A 15,411-nucleotide genomic window follows, 5' to 3' on the forward strand; every position below is an offset into this window, starting at 1 on the left:
GTTTTTGCTCATGCTGTGCCTTCTACCTAGAATGCCCTTCTTCTTTTCGGCACCCTGGCCAAATCCAGTTAATACTTGACAGTTCAGTTCAGAGGTTAGCTATACATGGTTCCACTAGCCTAATACAGTTTTCACTCTCCCACTCCTAATTCTCGAATCTAATAGTGGCCATATTGCATTGAATCACTTATTTGCATGTCTATTTCCTCCACTAGTCTCATAAGCTCCTTAAAGTCAGGGGCTGTCTTTTTACTTTAGTATCCTCAGCTCTTACCATAGTGCCTGGCATCTCGTCTAATGAGTACAAGAATGGAGGAATGGTAATAAGTAACATTTTGAGTGCTTCCTGAATTTCAGGCACTAACGTAAGTACTCTACATACATTATTTGCTTTAACCCTTTTATCAGGTACCAAAAATAAGAAGGAAGGGACAAGTCTAGGATGTCTCCGTGTAATATATACATTGGTTTTTCCTAAGTGCTCCCAACTCAACTGAAAATGACTAAAAATGTCTGCAAAGGTACTGTTTACAATAGCAAAGACATGGAATCAACCCAAATGCCCATCAATAATAGACTGGATAAAGAAAATGTGGTACATATACACCATGAAATACTATGCAGACATAAAAAAGAATGAGATCATGTCCTTTGCAGGGACACGGATAGAGCTAGAAGCCAATATCCTCAGCAAACTAAAACAGGAGCAGAAAACCAAACACCACATGTTCTCACTCATAAGTGGGAGCTGAGCAACGAGAACATGTGCACACAGGGAGGGGAACAACACACACTGGTGCTGTCGGGGGAGCGAGGGGAGGGAGAGCATTAGGATAAATAGCCAATGCAGGTGGGGCTTAATACCTAGGTGATGGATTGATATGTGCAGCAAACCACATGGCACATGTTTACCTAAGTAACAAACCTGCACGTCCTGCACATGTATCCTGGAATGTAACATAAAATTAAATTAAAGAAAGAAAAAAAATGTCTGCAAAGGTAGGATTTAACCATCTGGGATGCTCCAGAGTGACCTATAATTACCTCTACTTTACTACATGAAAATTACTTATTTATTAAATTACTTATTTATTACTTATTAAATTACTTATTTATTACTTATTTTATTCCCTATAAGATAGTGAAGCTCTTGGGGGCAAGGTCTACAGTTTTCATCCCATAATTCCTAGCACCCAACTTCCTTCCTGGTACATAGTGAGACTTGTATAAATGTTAGATAAGTAAATGAACAAAAGTTCTGATAGATTTCTTATTACACAAGTTTCTGAAGCTCTGAAATTCTGGCTGTAGGTCTCTGGCAGGTTCAGTAACTTCTTTTGACTTTTTTTCAGACATGTGCTGGGTACTTTGGGTATATAGGTTACATATGTTTGTATAACCACACGTTGCACCTGAGATAAAGGAAGAAAGAGAAAGAAAGATTGGGTAGAGGAATATAATATAAAAGAAGGCAAAGAAAGTGATAGAGAATAAGGAATTTTTAAAAATTTGCAGCTATTACTAAATGATTTTAGAGTGTAACTTCAATGTATTTTATTTGCCATTAAAAAAAAAACTCTGCAATTAAGCTACATGGTCATTAGATGTCAGTAAAGTAATAATGTGTCTCATCACGCTCACCAAGGTCTTAAGTTCCACACTATAGCTTTAGGCTCAATCTCCTACAGAGATTTATAATCATGAAGTTCTATTGTTATGGTGATGAAAAACAAACCTTATTAAAGAATATAACATTAAATAAATAAAGTAAGAATCAAAACATATAACACTTTTAAAGGAAAATACAAAAGCAGTCAAATTCTACAAATATCTAAATGTATTTCTCAACTATCATATAGTAGTTAAAACTCCTAGTTCAAATTTCAACTGTTATAGTCCTTTCAACAATTTCTATCTAAAATTAGAAATGTTAAATTTGGTTGATTCATCTAAATATATTATTATCACTTCCTTCCTTTCCACTTATCCCTGTTCCCCCATCCTACCCCCTCTACACAGAAATAGCCACTTGTCACTCAGATTTTGCTGTAGGAACTTTTGTATAGGATATAATTAATATTTACTTCTATAGCTGATTATTATGCAATTCATTGAGTGAATCTGTAAGTACCTCTAACTTTCATCTCTCTTAGACAAAAAAACAGCTAATTGAGATTTTGCAATTTCATCCCTCAGTCCTCTGATCAATCACATTAGGCTCCCTCTCTATCCTCCCCAAGACCATTAAAACGTCTTCATGTTTTAATTTTTTCGAAGTTACGCAGTGCTAAATTTTACTCATCAGCCCTAGCTCAAGAATTGGCTTTAGTAATGCCCTTGCAACTGGCAGGGAGGTAATGGCCAAGATTTGACCTCCGAGTCAATCAGAACTGAGTTTGAATCCTGGTTCTACCTCTTCTTTCTGCCTTTGGGAAAGGCAAGTGTATCATTCACAACAGAAAAATTTATGCTGCAGAACAAGCAGCTGCTAAAATTTCAGTGGCTTAAAACACAAGTGTATTTCTCACTCACACTGCATGTTCAAAACAGACTGGCAGAAATCTTCTACTCATTGTAGTCACTCAGGGACCCAGGCTGATGGAGGCTCCTTCCTCTGCATGGAGTAAGGTGGTCTTCAAGTAATCCACAGCCATCCAAGTTGGTAATGAGCAGAGGGTCTTGAGCTGTTATTTTGGTGCTCTGGCCCGTATCATTTCTGCCCACAACCCATTGGCCAGAGCTAATTAGAGGGCTATGTCTGACTTCAAGGATGTGGGTAAATGTAGTCTCTACGTTCTTCAAAGAAGAGGGGAACTCAGTATTGGTAACAGTAGAAAGATCTGCTGTAGACCACCTTCAGTCTCGAAATATTTAGTTCTGTCCTCTTAATCCTCTTAATACATGCAGAAAATACTCCTCCCTTTCCCGACAAGATAACCTAAATATCCTGCTGAGTCAAGACATTAAATTCAAAGTCTCAGATCTCTGAATGAAGCATCACGGAATCTTCATCACAGAATCTTACCTTGTGGTTTCTCCATCAGGTCTGGATGTGGCAGACCTCGCTCTGTCATCCAGGCTGAAGTGCAGTGGCACAATCTGAGCTCACTGCAACCTCTGCCTCCCAGGCTCAAGCAATTCTCCTGCCCCTCCTGAGTAGCTGGGACCACAGGCATGCATCCCCATGCCTGGCTAATTTTTTTTTTTTTTTTTTTTAAATAGCGATGGGGTTTCACCATGTTGTCCAGGCTGGTCTTGAACTCCTGACCTCAGGTGATCCACCTGCCTCGGCCTCCCAGTGTGCTGGGATTGCAGGTGTGAGCCACCATGCCTGGCACAACCCTTGATCTTAAGAGCTATGAACTAAAAAGACGTGCTCTGCGTCCTCCTTTCTCCTCCACCCAATACACAGTGATAGAAGAGGAATGTGATAATCTTGAGAACACCTATTCAGAAAGGGGAAGAATGGGAGATGTGAGTGGCCTGTGGAAGTTCTGGATCCTGCTGGGTTAACTTTTGAGGCCCTCTCCTTGGAGTGGAAATATATTTTAATTAATCTTTGATTTTTCAGGTTAGAGGAGCTTTTGGATCCATTATTCTCTGTCACTGCTGGTCTACTCCACGGGAGCTTCTTTATTTTTCTTTGTCCCTCTTGACTATGTCTAAAATAGGCATTGGGGAATATGATTTTGTTATGCCCAGACCGTTTATTCCCCGAAGAAGACCACCAGAGTCCAGAGTCAAAGCTAAGCAGCAAGGATCTTTATTACAGGTTCGAACCTGGAACTCTCCCTCGCTCGTGAAACGAGACGGGCAGGAGAGCTCCCCCACTCAGCTCCGAACAATGTTATATAGTCTAAGAAAAGTGGGCATAGAGTTATTATACAAATCAGATATATGATTGGCTAGTGTTTGAACAAGGCGATTTGGCTAACTATGATTGGTTCCCGCCATTTCTGATATTTTGGTTCAAACTTTGAGGCGGGAGAGCAGGTTTATGGCAGCAAGAGTTTATCTTCCTTAAACACGTCTTGTGACCTTGCCTCAGAACTTATAAAATCTCTGGTATGTGCAAAACAAAATCTCTGGTACGTGCAGAAAACCAGGTACTCACAGAACTTACGAAATCTCTGGTATGTGCAAAGATTAGAGAGCAGAACAAGGGTGTAGCGGGTGGGGGGCGGGTGCACATCTATCTTTGTGTCCTTTCAATTTCATAGGGGATCAAGCATCTATTCCAGTCTACTTCCTTCCCTGAATGATTCGAAGTCAGGGTCTCAACAGTCACTGCCCTTTTAGCCAAGGCCCATGCCTCCTTTGGCTGCGTACCTCTCTCAAAACTTCAGTGAGCTGAGACTCCCCTGAGTCAGAGACTGAAATATTGTATTTCAATCACTTTAAGTGCTACTAACCACTCCCTCAGCCCTTTCTCAAACGTGGTTCCCTTATTTGCTGTTTGGTTTCTCACTCCCAAACCTATCTCTAGACTTAAGTGCATGCCACGTCTTTCTTTCTTTCCTTCAGTGCTTTTATCTGATTAAAAGGATTTACTGGCACCCTGTCCTTCACTGGATCTTACTTTAAGACACCTTACTCCATTCAGAACTTTTAACAACTGTATTTAATGACTATGCCCTTAATTTGATCCTCCCCACAAAGCTGAGTTTTATTAGCCTTTGCTTTTCACAGTCTTCCTCATTCTTATCTTTTATAGTTTAGAATTGAGAAGCAGTTGACTTTGCAATGCCACCACTCCCTGAAGTTTTAGATGCTCTCTATTCTCTTTCATTCCTGTTTGCAAGCAAGCAAATTCTTTGCTGAGCGCATCTCTTGCTTACAGGACCTTGACAAGTATAGCCCAACAGCAACCAGTGCACATTACGATATTCTTTCCCAACCTCTTCTCCTAATTAGAAGCATGACATGGCTCCAAAGTAGTTAGATGCATGATATGCCTCCAAAATGACTGAAGGTGGCAACTTTATAAAATGCTTTGCCATTAAATGAAGTGGATTACCAACTTTCAAGCCTCTAATGTCAGTTTTCTCACCACCTATCTAACACCTGGCACATAAGCCAATGTCATATATTTCGGGACTGTTTTTTTCCCCCTTTGGTCTTATTATTGTTGTTGTTATAGTAGCTCTTCTTTCAGCTCCAATATTTGTATCAGTAGAATAGTCTAGATTATGCTTTGGTAAACAACCACCCTAGAATTTTAGTAATTTAAAACAATAAAGGTTTTTGGTTACTCACACTATGTGTTCAACAAAGATTGTCAGGAGAACTCTGCTCATTGTAATCACACAGGAATCCAGGTTGATGGGGGCTGTGTCACCACACCCAGGATGGGAGGGTCTTAGGCTGATAATTAAATGCTCCAGCCTCAAAGGAACTTGCATCATTTCCCCATACAACTCATTAAGTAGCACTAGTCATATGGCCATGCTGCCTTCAAAGGGTCATATCCTTAATCCATTGAGTGGTTTTTCTTTTTTGCTTTCCTATCCTATATACACAAAGCAGGCCACTGATAATAACATCTACTGCACTATATAGCTGCTCCATGTTCTTCAGTTGATTCATTTGTGAAAAAGAAACCCAAGTAATATCATCTGATTTGTGTTTTCCAGAGATTCTTTCAGATTTCACTAAGGAGAAGGAATTGTGGGCATAATGGGAGTGGAACACAAGGATGGAGGTAAGGAGACCATCTAAGAAGCTGCTTCAGTGGTCCAGGTGAGAGCGATAATGGACATGAACTTATGGATTTGAACTTTTTAAAGATCAGTCAAGATCAAGACAGTGAATACGACAGGGAAAAGTCCAACTCAAACAAATCCAACTGTGGGTTGGTGGAGAAAGATGATTTTTTTTCAGCAATGATAACTGAGTGACATTCAGGCTAAAACAAAACCACCAACCCACAGAAAAGCACCTCTAATACCAAAGGGTGAGTGTTTCAGAGCATGAAGGAGGAAAGTCAGCAACTAAACTTCTTTGTCAACTGCTCCTCCATTTAGCTTTACTATTAATAATTGAGTCCTCACTTAAATAGCCACTTGTAACCTCACACCTCCAAACCTTGTAGCTGCTCATGGCTGTGATTTTTACTTTACACATAGAGAAAGAGATGCTGAGACCTATTTTTCTCTCTCTCTCTGACCTTACACTGTAGTTCTTTTATTCGCCTCTCCAAGTCTCCTTTTGGGATTGATGAAAACTCTGTGTGTTAGAAAAGGAAGCCCTTTCCATTTTCCTACCCAAATTCCTCCTCTGCCAAGTTGCTTAGTTTCTATGAAGGAGTTACTGCTGCAGAATCTTCAGACTTCATTATTAGGTTTGGTTTTGGTTGATGTCTTTTAATGATGTGGAGAGAGGTGATAACTGCATATTAATGAGACTCACAAAGGAACCAAATGGAAAGCTGTTGCAGACTCCAGTGGTGACAGCAATAAACTAGAACTCTGGAGAGAACTGACTGACAAGCAGGGAGCAACAACATGTGCTGAAACCTGCGCATGTGATACTGACACTGCCGGGAAAAGAAGCACAGGTTTAAACATTTTTTTTTAAAGGGAAGAAGAAATGTGTAAAACAGCAGTCAAGAGAAGAGTCTTAAGGATGAAATGAAAATGAAATGCTGAATTTGCACAAACCTAGTCTCCATGGGAGGAAGTCGAAAGGATGCGGTAATTCTGCTGACCTCACTCGGCACCTTCCACCTTACCTTTCTCCCCCATGATGATGGTCACAGGTCCCAGGTCGAGAAAGCCAGTATATCCCAATCTCATAAACACACTGGTTCTGGTATAGACATGTAACCTGATGAGTCAAATAAGACTCAATTCTGGGATTTTGTATTTTATTTTATTAGAACTAGTATAAAAATAAGAAGCTTTCATCCGACAAGGATTGGAAGTTATAGTTAGTATACACCTATAGCTGTCAGAGTTCACCTAATAGAGAAGACCTGGCTGTGATTGAAATCAACATAAGGAAAAGCAGAGTTGACAACAGAGAGAGAGAGAGAGAGAGAGAGAGAAAGAGAGAGAGAGATAGCGCACGAGAGAGAGATAGGGTAAAGGGGAAGAGAGGGAGAAAAAGAAAAAGAGAATAAGCCCTCTGGAACCAGCCATGCCTGATGTCGTAACCCTTGGTTGCTCAATTATTAATAAATTTCTTTTTGTATAAGCCAGTATCAGAGCACTAACCCAAGAAATCTTTTCAAACATATTGCCCTTTTTTTCTGTACCCTTTACTTTCTAGCCATACTGGATGACTTCAATTTCCAGAGTATTTTGGAAAAAAATTATTCTTCTGAGGTCTTGCTCAAGCAGCTTTCTTCCCCCTTACAACGGAAGAACACTGATTCTGCTATATTTGTGAAAACTCTCCTATCCTCAGGGTCCAATTCAGACTACTTCTTTTGGACTCCTGAACATTCAGTGGAATGTGATCTTTCCCTTCTTTTTTATTATATGTAAATAGACTAGTATAGATTTGGAAAGTTTGAAGAAGAACAAAGTTGGAGGATTAAGACTACTTGATTTGAAGAGTCACTATAAAGCTATAGTGATTGTGTCGGTCAGGAGTCTCTAGAGAAATAGAACCGATAGGGTGCTTTTCCTCTCCTTCTGTGTGTGTGTGTGTGTGTGTGTGTGTGTGTGTGTGTGTGTATCATTTGGCTCATTTCATATGTATATCACATGATTGTGGGGGCTGGCAAGTATGAAATTTGTAAGGGAGGATGGCACTGGAAGCCCAGACAGGAGTTGAAATTGCAGTTGTGAAGCAGAATTCCTTCTTGTCCTGGAAACCTCAGTTTTTGCTCTTAAAGCCTTTCAAATGATTGGATGAGACCTACCCACATGACTGAGGGTAACCTCCTTTACTTAAAGTCAACCGACTGGAGATGTTAACCACATCTACAAAATGTTTTCACAAAAAAATCTACAAAATACCTTCACAGCAACACCTAGATAGGTGTCTGATTGTATAACTGGGTACTACAGCCTAGCCAAATTGGCACATAAAACTAGCCATCACAGTAATCAAGACAATGTGGTATTGGTGTAAAGATAAACTGATGTAACAGAATAGAGAGACTAAATAGAAAGGTACACACATATGGATGGACAAGTGATTTCAACAAATGTCCAATGGCAGAAAGTCGTGAGAAAATAGTCTTTCATACAATAGATCAATTGGATATCCATATGCAAAAATAAACTTTGATCCGTATCTCTCACCATATACAAAAATTAACTGTAAATGGATCATAGACATAAATGCAAATCCTAAAATTATAAAATTTCTAGAAGAAAGCATTAGAGTAAACCTTCATTATCTTGGGTTAAGCAAATATTTCTTAGTTATAATATCAAAAGCATGATCCACAAGAGAATAGATTGATAAGTTGGGCTTAATAATATTAATATTTTAAAAACACACAGAGAATGAACAAACCACAGACTATCAGGAAAAATTTGCAAAACATGTATCTAATAAGTGACTTATATCAGAATTTAGAAAGAACTGTAAAAATTCGACAATAAGAAAACAACATAATTTTAAAATGGACGAAAGATGTTAACAGACATTTTGCCAAAGTAGATATACAGATGGCAAATAAGCACATGAAAAGATGCTCAACATCATTAGTCACTAAGAAAAGCAAATTGAGGAAATGTGCATTAAGGAAATGCACAAGAGGTATTACAGCTACACACCTATTAAATTGGCTAAAATTAAAAGACCGAGTATATCTAGTGTTGGCAAGGAAGGGGAGGAATTGGGATACTCATATATTGCTGGTAGGATGTAATATAGTACAACCTCTTTGGAATACAATTTGGGAGCTTTGTAAAATGTTCCACATACACCTAATATATTATGCAAACATCCCACTTCTACATATTGACCCAGGAGAAATGAAGACATTTGTCTATATAGGACTTTTACTGGCTGGGCGTGGTGGCTCATACCTGTAATCCCAGCACTTTGGGAGGCTGAGGTAGGTGGATCATCTGAGGTCAGGAGTTTAAGACCAGCCTGGCCTACATGGCAAAACCTCATCTCTACTAAAACTACAAAAATTAGCTGGGCATGGTGGTGCACACCTGTAGTCCCAGCTACTCCGTGGGCTGAGGCAGAATTGCTTGAACCCAGGAGATGGAGGTTGCAGCGAGCTGAGATCGTGCCACTGCACTCCAGCCTGGGTGACAGCAAGACTCCATCTCAAAAAACAAAAAACAAACAAACAAAAAAACTTGTACATAAATATTTATGGGAACTTTATTTGTAATAGCTGAAATGCAAAATCAAGCCAAATGTTAATCAACTGGTGAATGGATAAATAAACTGTGATTGGCCGGGCACTGTAGCTCACGCCTGTAATCCCAGCACTTTGGGAGGCCGAGGCGGGCAGATCACGAGGTCAGGAGATGGAGCCCATCCTGGCTAACATGGTGAAACCCCGTCTCTACTAAAAAAAAAATACAAAAAACTAGCCGGGCGTGGTGGCGGGCACCTGTAGTCCCAGCTACTGGGGAGGCTGAGGCAGGAGAATGATGTAAACCTGGGAGGCGGAGCTTGCAGTGTGCTGAGATCCGGCCACTGCACTCCAGCCTGGGCAACAGAGCAACACTCCGTCTCAAAAAAAAAAATAAATAAATAAAAGGAAATTGTGACATATCAATAGAATACAACACAATTCCCCAATAAAAACAAATGAATTATTGATACATGCTACAAAATTATTGAATCTTATGCTGCAAGAAAGAAGCCAATAAAAAAGTACATACCGTATGATTTCATTTATGTAAAATTCTAAGAAATGCAAACTAATATATAGTGACAGGAAGCAAATCAGTGGTTGCCTGGGGACAACTGGGAAGAGCAAGAAGGAGGGCCCAACGAAACTTTTGGAAATGATGATATGTTTTCTATCTTAATTATGGTGCTGATTTCACGGGTATATACCTATGTGAAAACTTACCAAGTTGTGCTCTTTAAATATGTGCAGTTTATGGCATGTCAATATTATACTTTAATAAAGATGTTAAATAAAAAGTACATGCAGGCTAATGACAGGAAATTTCAAACAAAGTAACTAAAGAACTCCAAGGGCTAAAGCTGCATGTTTTTCAGCCTGGGAGTTCTTTTTTTTTTTTTTTTTTAGATGGAATCTTGCTCTGTTGCCCAGGCTGGAGTGCAGTGGCCGGATCTCCACTCACTGCAAGCTCCGCCTCCCAGCTTCACATCATTCTGCCTCAGTCTCCAGGGTAGCTGGGACTACAGGCGCCTGCCACCACACCCAGCTAATTTTTTGTATTTTCAGTATAGATGGGGTTTCATCATGTTAGCCAGAATGGTCTCCATCTCCTGATTTGGTGATCCGCCTGCCTCCGCCTCCCAAAGTGCTGGGATTACAGGCGTGAGCCACTGCGCCAGGCCCAGCCTGGGAGTTCTTAAGTTGAATTTGTCAAGTTCTGACTCTGCCATTTTTAGCGTCTCTAAGTCCCATATTTATCACTCATAAAATGGGAGTAATCTTTCTTCCTCTACTACCTATCTCAAGGGGATTACCGTGAGGACCAAAAGTGATAAGGCATGTGAAAGTGTTTTGCAAATGATGCAAACTACAGCACATTGCACAAATGTCACCCATTGGTTTAGTTGTTATACACCATCTGCATACTATTCTTGCCCAGCATATATGCCTCATGCCAGCTCAAGTCCTAATAGCCCGTATATAAAGTGTAATTGCACAAGTTACTGGAATAGCCCTGAAACCCAGTATTCCGGGCATGACACATCCTAAATACACAACAGATTTTGAAATAAATCAGTTTCAGCCCAAAGCAGAATGCAGGAAACAGACAGATGCCTTCACACATATGCCAAGTGAATGAGACCCACCCAATCAGGGACAGAGTCCAGGGCAAGGGAACACAGCCACGATACAGGCTTTTTGTTCCCTGCTGGAGGCTGTCATAGGGGACGGTGACCCCGTAATATGGCCAGCCCCAACGTGCTGAGAGGTTCTCTACATTTAGAGCCAAGTTCACTTGGAAATTAACTGCTTTTTTCTTGGCTTCTGACACTAGCCAGCCAGAATAATGGGGCCACAAATCACACTGAATTAGTCAAAGTTAAAGACTACAGAAGGAGAAATGGGTAAATGTGCTTAAGTCACCCATCTTCTTTTCTTGCCTTTGGCATTGTTATTTAGCTGATTCTAAATCACAACTAACATTGTCCCCATCATTTGGATTGATGTGAACTTGTTGGAACTTTTCCCCCCAAAATGTGCCAGGTCCCTTGAACAGTCAAGACCCGCTGTTTGAACCCATCTTTCTCCTGCTGACCTCGGAAGGGGAAATCCTGTGGGATTGGGCTATGCCTGGGCAGGGCTGCATTTGATGCCGTACAAAACCAGGGTTGGCATTCCCTGGATGAGCTGTGCCTGAAAGGAGCATTTGGGAAACAAAGAAGGAAATTTGAGAGATGGCTTGGATGGAAGGAACAAAGGTATCATGCAGGGGTGTGTGTGTGTGTGTGTGTGTGTGTGTGTGTGTGTGTGTGTGTGTGCAGGGAAGCAGAGCAGAATTAGATCAAAAGGTAGGAAGAAGTCAGGGAACACAGTGCCCTCAAAAGCTGAATGGTCAGTAATAAGTCAAGGAATAGATGTAAGAGGCATCCTACAAACAAATGTCTCAGATGACGCTGAACCTTTTTCTTTCATGGGACTCTATGCATCTCTCTGGCTGGGGCTGCTTTTCCGAGACTGAGTGCGCTGGTTACCATGACACCTAGACGCCATGCAGCAGAAGCTTCTGTGGTTGGGCATCTCCTCAGGCTGGGAGGAGTGACAGACAGCTTGTGGGAATTCATAGGTGTACTTAAAAGCTTTAGGCAGAGACATTGCAGCAATTACTGCATACTGAAGGAGTACAGTTTGGCTCAAGGGATCCCCTCTGGGATTTGGAAGTACATTTTTCTAATTCTCCAAATATTAATCCCGGTTCAACTGAGCTACACTGATAGCCTGGGATGCTTGACCATCACCCCAAGTAGATTTTGCTTTCAGGTACTCATAAAGCCCAGTTGAGGGGTTCCTGATAGGACCTGCCTTTTCTAGAAGCGGAATGATGATTTGAGGGACACTGAAGCTTCACTGCAAAACAACATGAAACAGAATTCCTCTGTAGATGCTTGAGAGTGTGTCATTAAAGATTTATTCATCTTATTTGCCATTTTTCTTTGTTTTTTTTTTTAAATAAGTTTTATTGTGAGTATTTAAGGTATGCAATATGATGTTATGGGATACATACTGATACTACAAAGGTTGCTTTGGGGAAGCAGATTAACATATCCATCACCTCACATAGTTAACCAATTTTGTTTGTTTGTTAAATGAGCTGCCAAAATATACTCATTTAGCATGAATTCCATGTAAAGTACAATTTTATTACCTGTAGTCCTCGTGTCGTATTTTGATCTCTAGACTTATTTATCCTGTATCTCTGCGACTTTGTATCTTCTGATCTACATTTCCCCATTTCCTCCTCTCCACACCACCTGCTTCTGGTAATCCCTGTTTTGTTCTCTCTATATAATGGAATTTTTTTGAGATTCCATACATAAGTGAGATCATATAATATTTTTCTTTTGGCATCTGGCTTATTTCATTTAGCATAATATCCTCTAGGCTTGTCCATATTGTGGCAGATGGCAAGGTCTCATTCTTTTTAAAGGCAGAATATGTATTAATGTGTAGCACACTCACTGTCTCATATAGACATCTGCACTCCCATGTTCACTGCAGGGGGTATTTCTAAGCGGATTTAGCCACCAAGTCCTAGACACCTTAATGTACATTTCCTGATCTTTTTTTCCCACTATGGTTAGAGGACTGACCATAAGTCCACATTGGTAGAGTCCTATGTCTTAGAGAAGAGGGAGTTCCTATGAGGGACAAAGGACAGAAAGTGAAGGGGACAGGAAACTAGGCAGAAGGGATCAAAGACAAACTTCATTTTTGTCGCCTTTTCCCTCAATGTCAAGAGTTTAGTGTCCACCTTCAATCATTTGAAGGCTATTATTTTTTGGTAAATGTGATATCAGTAAACTTCAGATAAAAGATCACAGACAAGAACACTGGTAGCCAAATGGGAAATGCATTTTGTTATCACCGGTAAAGTGGCGGATTCCAGGCTTCGGCACTGAGCCCAAGCTCAGCCAGGCCCCAGCACATCTCCATTGTTAATGACGCTATTCTTCATGTCTCCATGGTGCCTCTAGCAAAGCCAGCCTAGCCATGTTGGGAGATGCTCTTTCTGCTAAATGTCTGTGCACTCTTAAGGGACAGGCTGAGCAGCACAGCCCTGTAGAATTGCAATTTGAAATATGAAAGCATGAAACTCTTCCAGATACTGGGTATTCCGTTGTGTCCCATGCTGCAGGGTCCTTCTCTTGAGCCAAAGCTGCTCCTACAAGCTCCATGCTAAATGAATGAAAGTGTGTTTCTCTACCCGGGGTACACACAACCAAGGGGGCCCGTGACAGATAGCAGGGTGGGACAGGGAAGCACAGGATAATAATTTTGCAACTTCTCATACAGTCAGTTTTATTCAACAGGAAATAGCTGAAAACATTTTTCTGCATGGACTAGAATAAAAACTGCATATGAGATTTCAAAAACGTAATTTGGAGCTTTATTTCTGCTGCCTCAGGTGGTGCCTTGCAGACTCCCCAAAGGAGGCTTGAGTCACCCCTTACAGCGGGACAGCCTTGCCCTCAAGCCCACCGTGGATTTAAAAGGCTTCTCAGAAATACTTTGGGTTCTTCTTAATTTCTGAAATTAATTCTACTAGTAGAATATAATTCTCTAACTTTAAGGCTTTGAATTTCAGTAACATAAGGATACCAACCCCTGTCTCCAAATACTTTTTGACCATTGTCAGTTATAGCTGATGCATTCGATATGAACAGAATCCATCGGGCTTTTAAACTCAAGCAAAATCTGGTGAAAAGGAGAGAGGCACACTATGTGGGTAGAGTTAGAGTGTATTTCCCTGATTTCATGACTGTGCCAAAGATCAGTCTTTATCATGTAATGTTGTAGCTCTGCCTGCAAACACCTAGCCCTGAGTTTGTCCACAGCCTTATCCAGTGATGTGCCCTGACAGTTTGAACCTGATTTCATTCCATTTGGTCTGAAGGAACTATTCCAACAGAGTTTCACGGGCTAGGAAGAGAGGTTCTCATTTAGTAGGGGGACCGCCAACATTGTTGTTGATTTGCTACTGAACATTTCAGCCTGCCCTGGGGGTAGATCCAGGTCTTGTGTCCTGTGAAGCTTATGCAATTTGGGGGAGCCCTATTTAAGAAAAAGAAATTTTAAAATAGGGTATCTTTGCAAATTTACAAAAATATATGAAGAACATATTGCTAGGCTCTCCCAAGCATGTGGAAGGGGCTGACACAATTGAGGGGTCTGAAGTCTCAGCCCTGTTAGCTTGACAGTAATCTACCTCTGTTCCTACACTTGAATGTATTTTTATATTTGGTGATGGAGCTTTCAGGGGTTGCTAGTGATATATTATTTTCTCTCCCAGATGTAGCAATCTGTATTTTTCCAAGCTGCATCTCATTTTATAGCCTCCTGCCCAAATTTTCCAGTCTCATTGGGTCCGTATCTATTTCTTCTTTCTGGCCGGACTTTAGAGCAGCTCCTTGGGAGATGTGCAGGGGCATTCAAACAATGGGGTTGGCCCAGGAGCATGGAATTTCCTGAAAGACAGCAGGAGTCTCTGGTGGGTTGTTGGGATAGATGATCAACAATGTTTAACACTGGAGATGGAGTTGTACCTGTCCATGCCAAGAGCCTTTCAGAGGCAGCTCATGTGGAAACCATCAGTCCCAGTTCCACTCATTGGCTAACTCAAAGGCAGCCAAGCCTAGGGACCAGAGCTCCAATAGCCAAGAACAAAAGTACTGTATGCCCCAAACCAGCTAAGAGTGCCGATGAGAAATCTCCCCAAAAGAGTCCCCATTTTCCCATCTATCTATCTAAAAGTAGGTATAATAAAAATTTAGTGGATTTGTCAGTACTCACACATATACCTCAGTCAAGATGAAACATCACAAAATCAATTACTTTATTTCTAGGCTTATAATCTTTCGAAGACCCCCCATTGCATTTATGATGTTTATGACATTCTAAATAATACTTCCCTCTCTCATCTTATTCCTCTTCCTCACACTTCAGGAACAGGCTGCACTAAAGTTATATCAGCTCCTTAGAAAAGCTCCGCACTCTTTCTTTCTTGCCCTCACACAAGCCCATGCCTTTAGAACCCACATTTCTCTTTTATAAGTGGTTAACTCCTACACTAACATGTT

At 40.8% G+C, this 15,411-nt stretch overlaps 1 protein-coding gene across 2 annotated transcripts in view; it reads right to left on the reverse strand.

The window, feature by feature from the left end:
- Window positions 1-1,276: 1,276 nt before the first annotated feature.
- LOC105479088 (uncharacterized) overlaps window positions 1,277-15,411 on the reverse strand; it is a 157,641-nt gene continuing 143,506 nt past the window's right edge. For both annotated transcript variants that reach the window (XR_011617600.1, XR_011617599.1), the window contains one exon: window positions 1,277-1,412. The gene's annotated coding sequence lies outside the window, so the exon portion shown is untranslated. The remainder of the gene's footprint in view (window positions 1,413-15,411) is intronic.

Source organism: Macaca nemestrina, chromosome 1 (assembly GCF_043159975.1).
Source record: "Macaca nemestrina isolate mMacNem1 chromosome 1, mMacNem.hap1, whole genome shotgun sequence".
NCBI classification, from domain to species: domain Eukaryota; kingdom Metazoa; phylum Chordata; class Mammalia; order Primates; family Cercopithecidae; genus Macaca; species Macaca nemestrina.